General features: G+C 39.4%; 1 protein-coding gene across 1 annotated transcript in view; it reads right to left on the bottom strand.

Annotated features, from left to right (window-relative positions):
- The window catches only part of LOC136874214 (CCAAT/enhancer-binding protein zeta), a 129956-nt gene that overhangs the window by 87356 nt on the left and 23424 nt on the right, over positions 1-19176 (bottom strand). The window lies entirely within an intron of this gene.

Here is a 19176-nt window from a genome sequence, read left to right as displayed (position 1 = left end):
TTCAAGATCCACACAGGCTCAACACGCCAGACAACTCTTAACCCGACAACAATCCACACACGAACCGTTGACAAGGAAACCAGAAAACAAAAGCAACGCCACCAAAAACACGGAGGAAAAGAGGCTAGAGAAAATAATTTAATTCACCCAAAAACCCCAGAAGGGGGAGGGGAGAAGAAAACATACCAAACAAATTAGAAAACAAAACACAGGGAAGCAAACAGAAAGCCGAAAAGGTAAAGCTCGGTACCTTGGAGACTGTACCTTGGTTTACAAAGAAGGTTACAATTTGGAAGTGCCAAAAGTAGATCAGTAAAATTTTAGATTAATAATTCCAATTTAGTTCATGGTGAACCTTCCACATTACTGTGATTAGCTGCCGAAACTGTTTTTCAGATTTTCGATACCACACACGCAAATAGGAATTAATTTAACGGCGAAGTCCAAATATTTATTATTATTATTATTATTATTTTTCCAGAAATCTTCGAAAATATCAAAATCCTCTTCAGGACGACGTTTAAAGTGTGTCAAACACTGGTACATACCTTTGGTGATGAAGAAATGAGAAGAATTATAACCTGACATTGTTGATGAAGAAAAACAGTCACACCGCCAGCATCCAGACCTCGTTGTGAAGTATCCAGACGAAAAATAAATCCAAAAAAAAAAATGCTCAAAAGAAAAGGCAGGAGGTCTTCAACTAGTTCGTACGGGGAAAATCCCCGTTAACGTGAAGATTACGGAGGATTCCAGGTACACCACGACTCCATGACGCCGGACACAAAACCACACCAGTTCGACATGGCGGACTGAAGCGAACTGACTCTCGCGTCGGCAAGCAAGGAGCGGGCAAGTTTGCCTGGTCGTAGGCCTGCGCATGCGCGACCAAACAGAGCTAGGAGATACTGCGCGCGGCCTACATTAGTTTAAAACGGTATGTCGAGCAGTCCATTGACACAGATATTCTAGGGCTCACAGGCCAGTTCAAAATGTTTATAAGGGGGAGGCTCACATTATTTAATACTGTCTCAGCCCTCCCGCCCCGAATCGACGACAAAATCTCATGCACATGCCATCAATGATGAGGTGGTCACACATACACTAAATTTGGGCGGAGTTGTCCAACAGAAAACGACCACCAAGATTAACTCGTTTTAGTTAGGAGTTCACATGACCAGGTTAATAGTCCAAGACACAGTTCCATATCACATAGTTTTTAGAAATAATAGGCGGGGTGCGATCAACATCAGTGTCCAGAAACGTTAACCGAGCACACGGTAAATCACCAGAATAATGTTTATCACCAAATAGAGAGCACAATGACCAGAGTTCACCAAAGTTTCAGGTTCACCTAACATACATGTTTTCAATGCATCACACAATGATATAGGTTATGACACATGACGCAGTTCACCTTGAGGTTTGCCAACTCTCACACTAATCACAGATATACTGACCAAAATTAAACAAAAACCACATGGTTATAAGTCCACGCATCCAGGTTATTTTCTCAAGCACGGTGGTAAATTAATTTTTAATGCATGAATACCTTTACAAGTCTCCTATGATATTAAGGGAATGCATGATCTCGAGTTGCAAAAGGGGGACAACAGGGGAAAGAAACGCACAACGGGACCAGGGGAGGACCAAAGAAAAGCGCAATTGGTGAATGAAATCTTCAAAATAAGAGAACCGCAAATATTAGATCAACACAGTTTTGTTACGCTTGATTGAGTCAGGGCCACGGTACACCACTCAAAACACAGCAGTAGGTAGTCAACGAGGTAAGCACCAGTTAGTACACGGAGTATCCATAATACCAGAATGGAACGAGCAACCACACCCATCACCATAGCCAAACAAGACCTCAAACTTCGACACTCGATTCGGTTAACAATCAAATACCCAGAATTAAAATCACCGCAAAAACAACAACCCATAATCAAGAGCATCAACCACAACATAAGGTGCCATGACCTCAGTGCCAAAAAGCAATTTTCCAGAGAAGTTCAGATCAGAAACTCTGAGTGAAACAACACCTAGTCCACAAGTACCATCACCACAGTACAACGGCTTACCACCACTAACTAAACATAAATAAATATGACATAGGTCGAGAAGGTTTTTCATCTAGACAAAGGTCATTACACAGGCATACTCCAATGAAAGCAGGTTAAGCCCAAGGTTAGAATTTAGTAGATACAGGGCTAAGACACAGTGAAGAATCAATCACTAACAGATTCCAAGATGCACTGACAAGAGCATTAGGGCAAAAAAAATTTCAAATACAGGTTCAACTTCCCACATCAAAATACACCACCTAGTTGAATAAGAGTGAGGACAAGAAACCAAAACGCAATAGATAAATCCAGCTTCAAGAAGTCAGAGTTAGGATATTAAATATGGAAAATCCAAGGCTTAAAAGGGTTAACATGTTTAGAGCAAGGGAAGGATTGACTGGACCTGTTGGAGACTTCTTAAGGTATCCAGATGGAGGGTTCGCGAACAGTCTGTCATCGACAACAAATCAGCCAAGCAACACCAAGCAACCGCACACATCATTAGTCACAAATAAGCAACCTGGAATTAACGGAACAGAAATAGGGATAGAAGAATCACAGGAGGGAACACAATCTGGAATCAGTAACCAACCTACTACACAGAACCTTAAATACAATTAATTTCACAATGGCCAGCCAATCAAATTAAAAGGCAAAGTAAAACCTCAGATCGGAAGACCAAAATGGAAAATATCGAGCAATGACGCACACAACGTACACTACCGGATACCCAATAGGGTCTCGGCATTACCCGGTCTACACATACGTGACTTTCCCATCACACTGTCCCAATACGGCCACAGGTACTTTCTCCTATCCACCAGGAGAGCAAGCAAATAAAACATAAGTGGCGGAATACGAGGCGAGTCCATGGAAAATGCTCACAGTAGCATGAAGAAGGCAGTACTCTACAAGAAGACCCCATAATCTACTCGCAGGAAGATTCCAGTACCGACCAAGGGAGCACTACTCCGTCCCATACCAGAGTAGTAAACCCAGAGCACGGTGAGATGACAAACACCAAAGTCAACAGACACAAGAGATCCACTGTGAACAATGAAACACCATAGAGTGGTAGGTAAAATTAAAATGAGCTTTACAGATGAAGAAATTACAGACACGACATCAGATCAATAGGAAATGCATGGAGACAGGGAAAGAAAAACCCGAGCAAACCAAACAGACACATTACTGAAAACCAACAAGCTAATTCTGAGAGTAGTAGATTCATGTAGAAGAAATGGCCATATCCACAGAACACGGAGGTAAATCAAAGACAGACACGAACACTGCCCATACCAAGGTGCCAACATCACCAAATAATACAACACAAAAGAATAACCCAACCATGACAAACCACACCGGACATGCGTCAGCTCCACAAAGGGATTAAAGGAACACAAACATCCTCAACAACATGCCGTGAAGTTCTCATGCCACCCCAAAATAAATCCCCAAAAATAATCCACGGTACCGTCACAACACAACCACCTTACATATGTCCAAAGCCATCCCAATGAAGGTTCAAAAGGGCATATACCACCCCTCAGGCAGAGGATCATCAACAACAACACAAGACCCGACAAGTAGATATGGTAAGGAATACTTGAACCCACAACTCAAAGGAATTAGATAAGTACCAATAGGTTAACAAAATTTTGACAACACATATTCTAGGCCTATAATTACCATGGCAGTGCACGATACCAAAATGGAGTGAATAATCGGGCATAAGAAACACTAAACCACCAAGTAATGTTTACAGCAGGATGAAATCCAAAGCAGTAGTTCAGAAAAGGTCAGTCAGATTAATTACTACACAGCAAGGCAAGTTCCGAGTAGCAAAACTTGAAGTGGCCCAGACACCAGATAAATATCCTTGAACTAGTTGATAGGTTACACGAGGAAGATGGTTCACGACACACCAGAAATAGTGAAACACGGTCGACCAAAAATCAGGAAGGAAAAAAAAACCAGTTAAAACTATAATAGCTCAGGCACAAGGCCATCCAGTTATCCCAACCTAATACCGGCCAACATGGCCCAACCATAACTGATAACTGCCTCAAAAACAGTTGACAGAAAGGATAACTCCAATCACAAACCAAGACCAGGCATACATACATATTCACGGATGGGATGATGAAATGAAAAGACACTCAAGCCAACAACACACAGCACTCAGCCAAGGCACAAACACACAAAGCTCGGTAATGATTGAAGCACATCATATAGGCAGATTCAATATACCAAATTCCACACAAGGATGGGAACACGTCTCTAGTAACAGGTCAAATAAACCAGACATGATCTCACAAGGGTGCATATTTAACGCCACACTAAAAGCCAACTACACTTCAGATAACAGAAACTTAAACCAAATTTAAAGAAATAACAATAGACGAGTAAGGTTAAGCATTTTCCAAATTAAAAAACAACCAAAGAGCACAGAAACATTACAGGCTTGAAAAGTTTCAAAATACCATGATGTTGTCCACTAGATTATCAGCTACTAACAGCCAAGAACGGTTACTGGCATGGAAACAACAGAGGTTAGCCATAAGTTAGTAGGGGCAAATAACTTTACCCACACAGTCCCAATTAAATGAAAAGCACATACGACCATCAACGCCAAAACACCAGGTCACAGTTCAAAACCATGAAAGGGCATAACACATCACCGTACACTTCAGCACATAACCGTTTACACATATAAGTAGACATATTTGGACATGCTTAGTGGCCAGGTCAAATTATAATCAGAATCACACACCAGAGTTAACGCAGTAAGAAGGTATTAAATTTAGAAGACAAATAAACGGTTAGCATGTACACCACCGAGGTACCATACAGGAAATATGCTAGAAATGATAATAACAACACTAAGTCTCGGAGCCCAAAGCAAGGCCAGAACAGTTAACACAATAAAGTGATCCCAGGACACACTATGTCACTCTCCAAAAGCAACCGAGCAACCTTCACATAACATAATGATCAGAAAAACTCTCCACGATAAAACCAGATTAATTCCCACCGAAATCGCAACCACAGTATGCAGGTAGGCAGCAAAAATACAAGGTTGACAGCCAGTACGCATAATACAGGACATGTACCAAGCGGTAGTACACCAGTAGCCCTGAGTCAACCAAGTCATACTCTATTACAAGTTGTTCAATAATTACAACTTCCACCAACCCAGAATAATTAATTACATGCAGTCACTCACCAAATCCGCCAGGAAAAAGGAAGAAAAAATTTACAGGTCACCTCGAAACAGCAAGACAGAAGCAGAATTCACAGCACAGGTACCCGAAGGGTTTCAAAATCATAATCAGCAAGTAGATAAGTCCATACAGCTCAGCATAAACACAGTTGAAAGCAACAGGGAACTCCAAAACACAGGTACATGAAACAAATAACATAGGGAATTACACGAGATCCTTGCATTTCCTTTTACAATAGTTATTGACAATAACACTTTTTGTTTCTTAAGTCTTTGATTTTCATTCACCAACATATTCACTACAGCACTGCACCAAGCAAGGGTAGAAAGGGAGGAAAATTAGGCTGCACAAGGCAGAAACAACAGAGATTAGGCAGCAGAGCAACAACAGTGGAACAACAAACAACCACCGCTCTGATACCACTCTCACCGCTCACCACCCTCTAGGACCCCGGTACCACCTAGGGGTGATGAGGTGAATAACCTTACCCACCAGGGTGAGAGAAGAAGAGAGAGGAAGAGAGAGAGAGAGAGAGAGAGAGACCCTGGTGAGAAGGTTGTTAGCGTGTCCGCCCCAAAATGGGAGTTATAGCGAACACGAGGGAGAAGATGGGCACAAGAAGAGCAACAACAAAGTACAGTCACAATATTAAAAAAACAAGAAACCAAAGAAAAACTTACCGGAAACAGCTGAGGAAGACGACTTAAAGGCCGTGGAAATAAACGCACAAGAAAAACGGTGGCAGTGCTCCACCGAACGTGGCGAATGAAAACCGACACTTCAATAAGGTTGAAGAAATTTAATGGAAGGGCAAAAGGTAGGTAACAAACCAAGTCATTAAGATGATAAAGCCTAAGTTTATTTTAAAACGTAATGCCAAAATGTAAATAAAATCAACGTAAGGTTGAAAAATGGAAAAGGAAATTAACAATAAGTAAAATAAATTAGAATATACCCAGGTGGGGTTTAAAAGAAAATTAATTCATTACTAAATAACAATTAATGAAAAATAAATACTCTTTAACAGATAATAAATAGAGAACTTAATGAAAACAACAAGAAAGAAAGGGTGACCTCCGTACCTAATTAAATGTGATCAGAAAACAACGGAAAACCAATAGACTTTCTTACATAAATGTTACCTTTAAATTAAATGTGATCGATCACGGATAGTTAAATAAATTTAAGAAAGTATTAAGTTAACAATTATTCCATAAAATGGATCTTCAACGCGGTCGCTTCTCATAATTACCAAATTTGAAATCGTTCAGTTTCCACCAAGGACAGTTTCCAAGACAAACAGAATTTTACGTTAAAATACCTCCTCACGCGGGGCAAGGAAATGGTAACACAACATAAAAGGAGGAGAAAATAAATAAATTAATTTAAACAGTAAACGATACACTCAACCCCGAAATATATATAATTCAAGATCCACACAGGCTCAACACGCCAGACAACTCTTAACCCGACAACAATCCACACACGAACCGTTGACAAGGAAACCAGAAAACAAAAGCAACGCCACCAAAAACACGGAGGAAAACAGGCTAGAGAAAATAATTTAATTCACCCAAAAACCCCAGAAGGGGGAGGGGAGAAGAAAACATACCAAACAAATTAGAAAACAAAACACAGGGAAGCAAACAGAAAGCCGAAAAGGTAAAGCTCGGTACCTTGGAGACTGTACCTTGGTTTACAAAGAAGGTTACAATTTGGAAGTGCCAAAAGTAGATCAGTAAAATTTTAGATTAATAATTCCAATTTAGTTCATGGTGAACCTTCCACATTACTGTGATTAGCTGCCGAAACTGTTTTTCAGATTTTCGATACCACACACGCAAATAGGAATTAATTTAACGGCGAAGTCCAAATATTTATTATTATTATTATTATTTTTTTTCCAGAAATCTTCGAAAATATCAAAATCCTCTTCAGGACGACGTTTAAAGTGTGTCAAACACTGGTACATACCTTTGGTGATGAAGAAATGAGAAGAATTATAACCTGACATTGTTGATGAAGAAAAACAGTCACACCGCCAGCATCCAGACCTCGTTGTGAAGTATCCAGACGAAAAATAAATCCAAAAAAAAAAAATGCTCAAAAGAAAAGGCAGGAGGTCTTCAACTAGTTCGTACGGGGAAAATCCCCGTTAACGTGAAGATTACGGAGGATTCCAGGTACACCACGACTCCATGACGCCGGACACAAAACCACACCAGTTCGACATGGCGGACTGAAGCGAACTGACTCTCGCGTCGGCAAGCAAGGAGCGGGCAAGTTTGCCTGGTCGTAGGCCTGCGCATGCGCGACCAAACAGAGCTAGGAGATACTGCGCGCGGCCTACATTAGTTTAAAACGGTATGTCGAGCAGTCCATTGACACAGATATTCTAGGGCTCACAGGCCAGTTCAAAATGTTTATAAGGGGGAGGCTCACATTATTTAATACTGTCTCAAAAATTAAGATTTCAAATACATAAAGCGTTCCCTCAATTACTAATTGTAATTGCTTATAATATCAGGAGTATGTGGCAATCACCAGCAAATTGCACCTTATAGCAAAAAAATTATTTACTGTTTATTTTATATTTTGCTTTTTTTTTTGCTTTACGTTGCACCGACACAGATAGGTCTTATGGGGACGAGTGGAGAGGAAAGGCCTAGGAATGGGAAGGTAGTGGCTGTGGTGTGAAAATGGAAAACCACGGAAAACCATCTTCAGGGCTGCCGACAGTGGGGTTCGAACCCACTATCTCCCGGATGTGAGCTCACAGCCGTGCACTCCTAACCGCACGACTTTTATATTTTGATAGTACATATCATCATCATCATCATCATCATCATCATCATCATCATCATCATCATAGGGTGTTCTGCCATCCGTCAGGTCCAATCATGGCTGTGACCTCCATATATCTCGATATGCGACAATACATAATATAATGATCATTTTCTTGGAAACCAGAAGTTCCTCGCTTGAAAACTGAGTATTTGCTATTTTAAGCTGTTAGATTGAATTTGCTGAATTTTGAGAAAATCTGTTTCAAACACTGGTAATCTGATGCAACAACACAGTACTGTAATTATTTAACACATTCCAGTCTAAAGAGGGAATTTTTGTGTCTGAATGCTCTGAATTGCAAGAAAATTCGTAGGAAAGCTTGAAATAGCTGAAAATGGCTGTGGGGTTCTTTTTTGTTTAAAATAACGCATTTGATCAAACAAGAAGTTGCAGTTAGCAACGTTATGCTCTGACATTTGGTACAACATTGAAGATGGTAAGTGCACTGATGAGGCTATAGTCAAATGTGCTCAATGTTACACTGCATTGTGCTTTGAACACTTCATTGAAAGGCCCTATCTTCATTTTGATATTTAATGAATGACGTACGGAGACATGTTTCGTAATGTTGAACGTGACCAACAGTCACAGCATAATGTTACTAATTGTAACTATTTTAAGTTATTCAGCTGATCAACTGTCTCAGTTTTACACAGAAAAGAACCCCTACAGCAAGCTGGAACATTTGAACACAAATAATTCCCTCGAAAGTGAGAACATAGCCTGCAGCGGTAGAAATTATATTTCAGTCACACTGTGAGCACAGCCCACAGTAGAGTTCAACAAGACATTAAAAATTGGGAACAAACTATGCATGAGCGTTTCTATCTAAGAAGGCACTACTCTCTAAACATGGCTGCACAATATGGAGATGTGGTGGTTGGAGTATCATTTTGGACACTGCACTCATAGAAATCCTTACAACCTAGTAAATATTTAGTGTTTGCTCATAGCGTTTGACATTCAAAATTTTAAAAAATATATAGATGGGGACAGGTTAGGAACTGTTTCACTGCGTTTCTGTGACGTCGCCCATGAAGATTTTTTTAAATTCCCATTTTAACTCCACTTTAGGCCTATGACTCTTAGGGCCGGTTGCATAAAAATCGCTAACTGTAGTTCAGTTTTAATCGAAGATCGGAAATGAACTTCGTTCTTTTCTCTGTGTGAGTTGTATAACACTAATCTGAGATCACTGAACCAAGTTCAGGTTTGATCTAAGGTCGACGAAACAGAGTTGACAACATTGCTAAACAAGAGAGATAATTGCGATTGTATCGAATCGAGTTGTATCGAACATGCGATTTAGATAGAAACGATCGACAATTCTCGACGCCATTCGACATTCATTTGTCTGCGATACGTAAACAAAGCCGCAAAATGGAAAAGAAAGATGAGTAACAAGAAGACGCGTACTGCAAATTTTAAGAAAGAGGAAAAAGATATGTCCTTCTTACTTCACCCTCCTCAGCAGGCATCTTGATGAATTGAGGTTTTAGAGCTGCAATCTCTCTAGTGACTTTGTGTATAGTCCTACTTGCAGTTCCTTTATTTACATTGAATACATCTCCAATTACTATTTGGAAGCTTCCAGTTGTGTAAAATCTTTAGTGTGAGAAGGATCATGAACATTGGATTCAGTGCATGATTTCGTTTAGTTTGTGTCCTTAATTGTAGATGTAATCTTTGTTCTAGTTCTTCAACTACACGTTTTCCTAATCGAAACCGTATTTTAAATTGTTGATCATTTAGTTCTAACAAGGGATTCCTTCTATGTTGAAACATGCGAGGAGCTCTTTGGAGTTCAAACTCTCCATTCTCGGACGAAACGTCAGAGTAATCTGAAATCTGAAAATAGCATAACCTATAGGCCCCAAGCATAAAACAGTGGAGAACAAACAACTTGTTAATAGTAGGATTATTGTTCAAATAATTACAATTAGCATTAGGCCTACTTATCATTTTACTTTAATCAACAGTAGGCCTATTTATTATTTTTCTTTGTTATTATGTCATAGACACCTAAACAGATTTATTTCTCACAAAAATAATAATTATATTCCTTCTGCTGAACTTAGTTCAACCAGGTTAATCTGAGAAAATTCACCAGTCAGATTTGATCTTCCATCAAGAAGACATGATCTTGGATTAATGTTCATACAACCAAAATTCTAAGTTCAGCTTGACTGGAAATCAGTTTCGGGTGGTTGAACTCAGATTAACTTTTATGCAACCGGCCCTTAGAGTAACTATTGTGGTATCGTCCTCTCAGGCTCTGAGACAGCTTTCTAATGCTACCACACATGGGCAAGGATCACAAGTGATATATCGAGAGCCGAAGAGCTCATTTGGCTAGTAGTCTACGAATAAAATGTTCATTTTGGTTATAAGATCACTACGTGTGTGTTATTGATGTTTGTTCTTCATTGTATTCATTAGTTCGTTTACACACAAACTGAAACCAGAACTGCCCCGACCAGATGAGCCATTTAATCGCTACAACAGTTTTAAGTGTAATGAACCATTCAATATCAGAGGTTTGTGGCACAGCTTCCCATGCAGCCTGATAATAACACCACGTGAAAATTATCTGTGGAGCATGTAGTCCCAGGACCAACCGATGCTGTAGTACGGCTTATTCTTCAATTAAACCAAATAAAATAATAAGTGAGTTATTCCAGCTTTTCAATACAAATTAAATATTGTTTATTAAATAAACATTTAACGGGACTAGTTTTGACCTATTTAAAGATCATTTTCAGCCATATCGCATGTAGAACAAAGTATTTGAAACACGGTTGTTTTAAAGATGGTCTTAAACATTATCATACAACAAATGTGTTTTCAGGAAATTCTATAAACAATTTTTCTGTGTCAAACTTACATGTTTTTGTAAGAACATGGTCATTATTTTTAAAAATAAGAAACACGAAGCTATGCTTGACCTTTATATACAAATTACTGTAAAAAGTCAATCCAATCAAATACAAAATCAAGTCAACTGCAATGATTAAAAAGTAAAACAATATTTTGAAAAAGAACAAAAAATCTCCAGATCAGAGTGATAGGTAGAGATTTTAAAGTCTAGACCAGAATGTGTTAAGGCAAACTGACCGTTTCATTGGGTAGAGGAATACCAGTATAGGTATTGAAATAGTTTTCAAAAATCTTTAGTTGTATTCATAGGAAATTAAAATAAATGCACATAATTAAAAAGAACAGAGGTTTGACAAACTGAAAAAATCTGAATTTGTTCAATATTTATGGTAATGAGTATGAAAAAATGTATTTAAAAAAACACTTTTAAAAACTTTTCATGTACACATGTTATTCGTTTTATTACTGTACCGTATTTCATTAATAGCTTTTAGGATGTCATTTCCATGTTTTGTAATTGGCTGAGGATGACCATAAAAAGGTGAAACATGTACCAAAGCAATTTTGTATGACTAAGTTTCTCTCTTAAATTGTGAGCGTTATTCTGCTAAGTAATTGAAAGGTAGTAACTAAAATTCTTTAAGAATTAAAAACTAAGAGTTTGTAAGTTAATACAGAACTGTCATGAAATTTATTGTTTGAAAAGAACTTTCATGTCCACATTTGTGTATTTTCCTTTCTTCACACTGGAGAAGGAATTAGTTTTCTTTGCTCCCAATAATTTATCTCTCCAGTTATTACGCTAATAACAAATCATAGGCAGCTGCACTTTGTATTTACAACTCGCCACTCTCACTCCATTTTCTGCAGCATATGCTAAAACATTCAACTTGAAGGATAATGTAAAACTTTTTATCTTGTTCATTTTCACTCTTGCTTGTGTATTGGATGCTTCTTAATTACATACCACATGCAGCTGCATGGGATGCAGATCTCAGAAGCTGGAAGGGCATTGACAAATCCAGAGTAGGGGAAAAGAGTATAGCCAAGTCCAGTGGTGCAGAATCATGGGATTTTACCATTAGCTGAAATAGTGCACTTGATGCCTGGTCACCTGAAAGATGTTTTTGCATCCCCCCCCCCACCAATATCTAGTTGAAAATTAAGGGAAGTGTTATAAGCGAGTAAATATGGTACATAATTATTTCACAGAAAGAATGCTGCACATACTCTGGAGTTAGTTACAGCTGTAATTTCCCACTGCTTTCAGCCATGTAGCGATATCAACATAGCTAAATCATGTTAAATACTATTACAAGGCCATATCAGTCGATCACCCCGACTGCCGCCCTTGAAACTTCAGAAAGGCTGCCACTCCCCTTTCGACTTGGCTACCTGCTTCATTGTGACACACAAGCCTGCCCACTGTGGCAAGGTCACATGGTTTATAGGGGAGGATATTTTTCTCGGGTATCACTTTTATTTACATTCATCATCACAAGAGCACTCACCACAGGGCAGTAGTTGTATAGTTGAGGAATTAACGGATAAACCAACACCAGAAAACAACCAGTTTTGAGTACCAACCACTCCACTAGCTCAATCTATGACTCATTTGAAACCACTTTGTAAAAATCATACTATTCACTACAATTGTGCTAATATGAAGTACTATTGGACAAATGTATATTAAAGAGTAAGACAGGAAATATTGTATTAAGATAAATCACAAGAAAATGTAAATATTTTACACTCATTCTTTCACACAAAATTCTGCTCAGTTTTTGTGTCCGTAGTCAATACAGTACACACAGTAGATGGAAGTTTTCTGTTCAGTTAAATGTTTAAAAAAAATTTTCTTCTAAGCTAGCGAACAAGTGATTGTTTTGTTCTTGTCAGTGTTGGAATTTCTTTTGCTAGATCTGGTGACCTTTTATACTGTATTGTACTCAGGAGCATCTCAATGGTATGACACAAATTTTCTCACCTCATTGCTTGTGAATTTCAGTGATATGATAAAAGTTTATTTCGTATATTGTGCTTATCATAAAGAAAAAGAAGAAAGTATGGCAGATAACCAACAATGATAAGCTGAAATATAATCAAGACATAGAATGTAATCCTCACATGAAACGTGTGGATACAGTGCGAAAGTGGAATATTCCTCCGTCTACAATGAACAAGATTCTTGGCAAAAGGAAGGAAATAGAACGTGCATTTGAAGAAAAAGCGAGTGACAAAAGGAAACATGCGTGAGAGGGACAGTATTCTGAACTGGAATACATGTTATAGAGTTGGTTCAAGTAAGCCTGTGCTTCAAACGTGCCAATAAACAAAACCATGGTTTGAGCACAGGCCCTTAATTTAGCAGCACAGATGGGCATCACTGATTTTAAAGCTTCGAACGGTTCAAGAATTGGCATCAGCTGATGAACGGATGCGTGTGAGGCAAGGCTGCTACTGTGAATACTGATACAGTAGAAGCAGTGAAAAGTACAACACTTCCTCAGCTTCTCAAAAAGTACAGTCCTCATGAAGTTTTCAATGCAGACAAAACAGGCTATTTTTTTTTTTTTTTTTCATCTCTTACCTAACAAAAACCTGGAATTTAAAGGAGAACAATGTCATGAGGGAAGGATGAGTAAAGGGAGACCGACAGTCTGTTGAGCTGCAATGAAAGTGGAATGGAAAAGTTGTTTCCACTGGTATTAACAAAAGTTTTTTTTTTTTTTTTTCTAGTTGTTTTACGTTGCACCGACACAGATAGGTCTTTCTAAGTTCCCATGGAGGGAATTAGATTCTTTTCCACCAATAGAGCATATCAAAAATCAGATCAAAAATTAGATGGAAGGCTTTTCCGGCGTTTGCTCTATTAACCAGCGTTTCGTCTTAGGTCTGACACTAGACTCTTCAGAGTGGGATGTGTCAGACCCTACCCACTGACGCTGGGGTGTATGCAGGTGAACTTATCAGAAGCTTATTTATGAAGCACAGTCTGATAACTGCATACGGGGAGTGAGTTTTATCTCCCGTATGCAGTTATCAGACTGTGCTTCATAAATAAGCTTCTGATAAGTTCACCTGCATACACCCCAGCGTCAGTGGGTAGGGTCTGACACATCCCACTCTGAAGAGTCTAGTGTCAGACCTAAGACGAAACGCTGGTTAATAGAGCAAACGCCGGAAAAGCCTTCCATCTAATTTTTGATCTGACAGATAGGTCTTACGGTGACGATGGGACAGGAAACGGCTAGGAGTGGGAAGGAAGCAGCCGTGGCCTTAATTAAGGTACACACCGGGCGAGTTGGCCGTGCGCGTAGAGGCGCGCGGCTGTGAGCTTGCATCCGGGAGATAGTAGGTTCGAATCCCACTATCGGCAGCCCTGAAAATGGTTTTCCGTGGTTTCCCATTTTCACACCAGGCAAATGCTGGGGCTGTACCTTAATTAAGGCCACGGCCGCTTCCTTTCAACTCCTAGGCCTTTCCTATCCCATCGTCGCCATAAGACCTATCTGTGTCAGTGCGACGTAAAGCCCCTAGCAAAAAAAAAAAAAAAAAAATTAAGGTACAGCCCCAGCATTTGCCTGGTGTGAAAATGGGAAACCACGGAAAACCATTTTCAGGGCTGCCGACAGTGGGGTTCGAACCTACTATCTCCCGAATACTGGATACTGGCCGCACTTAAGCGACTGCAGCTATCGAGCTTGGTATTAAGATAAGTGAGAAGTCCACGCTGCTTTAGAAACGTGTGAACATTTCCTTTCAAGTACACATCCAATGCAAACACCTAGACGACAACTGCAATATTTGAGCAATATTTACGCATGCTGGATGCAAAATGGGTGCTCAGAACAGGAATCTCCTGCTGTTCGTTGACCAATTTGCAGCACATCCCACTGGCACTGCGTATCTACAGAACATGAAATTATTTTCCCCAGTTAACTGCACTAGCCGCCTTATGTGGCATCATCAAATGCATGAAACAAAAATACATGAAGCGGCTCCTTTAGAAGCGGTTCGCATCTCTTCAAACAACTACAAGGAAAACAACAGTACTGGAAGCGATGCATTTTGTAAAATCTGTTTGGGATTCAGCTGAACCGAACACCATCAAGAAGTGTTTTAACACGGCCAGTTTCTGTTACATTGTTGCAGATGACGTCATGCCTATAAACGGAAACCTTGCAATGACAGATAGCCGACAACATAAGGTCTGATGCTTATATAGACAGTAATGACGGTGTTGTGGTCTGTCAGTCTCTAACGATTGACTAAATTCTCGATCAGCAGATAGCCGATAGGCAACAGGAAGGAAGTGAAGAAGAGGACGAACCAGAATCCACACCTCTGCCTACACTTTCAAAAGCGCTAGAAGCAATTGACACAATATGACACTTGTGCCGCACCAAACCTGCCTCGGTGATGCACTTCCTTTATTTTTACTTCTCCTTGATTGTTGTAGTCGCCATTAGCTGCTCCCAGGTATTTCATTTTATTTTATTTCACGTGCCATAGTTACAAGAACGATTCTATGTGACTGCATTTCCGTAGTCTTTTATTACCTGTCTTTGCGGGCTCTTAGTTAATTTATTTTGCGTGTATTTTAGATTTTTCTTTCTTTGTTTGTGTGCACATGTGCAAGAGCAGAGAGTAGTATCTACCTATCCGTTTGTTTTGGTCTGTGTGTTTGTGGGTTTTGAAACCATGCACTTCTGTTTTCTCGTTGTTTTGAATCATGGTTGAGCATTGGTATTTTGTATGATTTGACGCTATGGAGTTTAATCCATGTTTGTCCACGTGAGGCAACTTGAATATCCTGGGTAGTGGGTCGACGAAAGTTATGACTGCTACGATTATATTTGGATCAACCCTGCCTTTTTTTTTTGTTGCGGCGGTCAAGCATTGTTTTTGTGGTGTTCGAACAAAGCTCGTGAGTCCATTATATTCATCGCCATCTTGCACGAACGTATACATCGCGTGCCTTGACACGCCGACCTAGTCTGGGTCGATTTTTTATTGGGCCTCTGTTCTTGTCCGTATGTCTGTGTGCGTGCCTGTGCTGTCTGCTGTTTATAGTACTCTCCGTATCTCGTAAATTTTTTTTTTTCTGCTTTCATTTTACTTGGCCAGTTTGGGCCTACGTAATTGCTATTTTATATTTCTAGGCCGTTATCTGCTCTATTGTCGGCGCTTGCATTTTGTTTTTGTAACTGTGGCAATATCTTCTTGAATACTGATTCTGCTCCTTTGGGAGGCTGTGCTTTTGCATTGTTGTTGTGACGCACTAGCATTGAGTTGACACTCGTTCGGAGCATGGGAATACTAACTTTTGATATGTGTGCGGTTCGTATTTATACGATTATCTTATCCCATGGTGGTTCCATTTTCTGGTTCCTTTGGTAACGTGTTCTACGTCACATTTTCATGCATTTTTGGAACAAGTCTGTATTTGTATGTGGTCGTACTGAATTGAATTGGGTGACTGTGTGCACTCTCGCCGAGAAATACAGAAACCTACTACAGTGGAACCTCGATTCTCCGCTTTTGAAGGGACCACCGAAAAAAACGTACAACACGGGAAAACGGAAAATCCGGGAATGAATGAACCATCAACAATTTGGCTAAACATCACAAAAAAAGAAATATGTCTTCCGTCTTCAAGTAGAGCTGTCTAAATGAGCTCTGTCTCCTTCCAATTGCTGTGGACACACTCTGCTTTATGATTTAGATTCTCTAAACCATACCACCCGCATGCGATGCTAAGTTAACACCTTTCGTGAGATACAGTTTCTTGAAAAACGCGAGATCGAGGATTTAGTGTTGATGGGACTGAAATTTCTGAACGGTTGATACGGGAAATAGTTTCTTCGAGGAATGGATAATGCAGGATATTTACAACATGATTTAATTAGGATGCTCACAGGACCACGTAATTTGAATGGATAATACGGGAAAACGTAGTTTCCGGGAACGTATAATCGAGGTTCTACTGTATGTTGTTGAACATGGTCCTACTCAATATGCATTTTGCCTGCACTTATGCAAGTAACCTTTCAAAGCAGCATCCCATTTTCTTGTTTTCATTTTAGTATTGTGTGTTGATAATAAACCCCCCTTTTTTAATCCATTCTTTTATTCATGGGGGTTATGGGTTCTTCTTGCCTTTCTGTCCTTCTCTCCCCTTTTTATCTACGCGTGGGTCCAGCTCCGAACTGTCTTAGTTTGTTCCAGTCCATCCATGGCAATTTATGAAGAGAGGTAAGTGAAGTAGGTATTTGTGATTATGTCATGTATCTCGATGTGTTATTGTAGCGAGTGGGGGGGTGTGACACAACATCAGTTTTGTTGCCGATGATGATGACATGGCTTTAGTGATTAAGATGGATTCGGTTCTATGTAAACTTGAATAAAAGAAAAGCCAGTCCACTCTGGATATGTTTTTCAAAACTGTGTAATGTGCAGTATTTATTTATTTATTTATAAATACATTATAGTGTGCTGTGTAATGTGCAGCAGTTGGAATACATTACAGTAAAGAGGTACAGCAATTCATTTTCGTTTTTACGTTGTTATTTCTTCCCCGAGTAAGTTGCTGATAACATGTTTGTTCTGACTAAAGTAGTGCATGTAACTAATTATTAAGGTTGGCGATTTAACATGCACATCCACGTCCATGCTGTGTTCTTGTTTTTAACACGTAAATAGCATTTTTTGTAGTACGTTTTTCCCATATTTCACGTCCAAATTTTTCAGTTCCTTAAAAAACGTACTAACAAAGTTCCACTGCATTTTACAAATAATCTCAAGTCCATTCATGTTTGAGTTGTCGATCAACACCGTTTTTACTCACGATTGTACTGTAACACGTACCAAAACATGCGGACTCGTGACTGTCTCGTTGTGCTTACTTTCACATGCATTTATCACATTCAAGACTCACTCACTCCAGACAGACACCAGACTGAATGGTATGTGTAGATGCACAATTTATAAATTCCTCTATCATTCTACTCTATCTTCCATTCCGCATACACTTCAGTGTTCCTCGTATTTCCATGTTTTGTATTTGGTCCTGTCTTGTCTCGGCCAGCATACCGGTACTTCTTAGGAATTTCATCTCACTTGCCTGGATTTTACTTTCCTCTGCTTCGGTCGTTACCCAAGTTTCGGCTCCATACGTCAAGACTGGTAGAAAGTAGTTCATTCTAACTTCGAATTCTCCCTCTCTCTTACTTTGGTCCGAACTTTACAGGTACATTTGTTGGACATATCTCTTTTCATCTGGATCATTTTATGTGGTACCTTCTGGTTTTCTTCCAGGGCCAACCAAATCCTATCTTTGGGAATACAAGCATATGTTTTCTTCAGGTCAATGGAGGTCAGAATTTGGTCTTTGTTATATTTCCAGTATTTTTCCATACTCTATCACATTGCAGCATCTGTTGCCAGGTTAGGGGCAGCTGCAAGAGGCATCTGTACTCCATGTTAAGAGCAGCTTTATCAAATGCTGGTAGTAGCTCTAAAATGCCTTTGGGTGTGGCCACCCCATCATGCTATTAGCCTATGATGGAAGTTCGTGACACACAAATTTTTTTCACAAGTACACAATGAAATGCTGAAAATTCAGTATCCTTCTCAATGTACAAATGTGGACGTTGAGGAATAGTAGAATGATGATGCAAACTTAATCAATTATACCAGTAAAAATATTTTCAGTCCATGAGTGACTTGCTTTGAAATCTTCAATGTTGTTTTCCCTGACAAACTGAATTGTGTCGAGTTTGCGCATTTCTGTAGATATGGTGTAACAAGCTGTTGTTTGCTCATGATGTATTCCAGTAACTTTTCTTCAAGCATCGGCCAGCACGGTTTCTTGCCATGAAATGCTCTTCTGTTGGGGTTACCTTTGGAAAATAAATCTTTCTTATTCCTCCTGTCTGAAATGTGGCCTTTGTCTATGTCGTAATTTCCACCTGCAACACGATTTCCTATTATTTCTGCTTCAGCAATAACCTTCAGTTTTTCTCTCACAGTAAATTATTGTAGTTGCTTTTCTTTACTGGTATTCATTTTAACTTGCAGTTCTTTAATGTATGCAAAACACCACATGCATTAACCAATTAAGGGAAGTGCGCATATTGGCAACAGGAATGAGAGGATAACAG

Source organism: Anabrus simplex, chromosome 1 (assembly GCF_040414725.1).
Source record: "Anabrus simplex isolate iqAnaSimp1 chromosome 1, ASM4041472v1, whole genome shotgun sequence".
Lineage (NCBI taxonomy): Eukaryota > Metazoa > Arthropoda > Insecta > Orthoptera > Tettigoniidae > Anabrus > Anabrus simplex.
The sequence above is the reverse complement of the archived record's forward strand: the minus strand, read 5'-3'. Positions and strand labels throughout refer to the sequence as shown.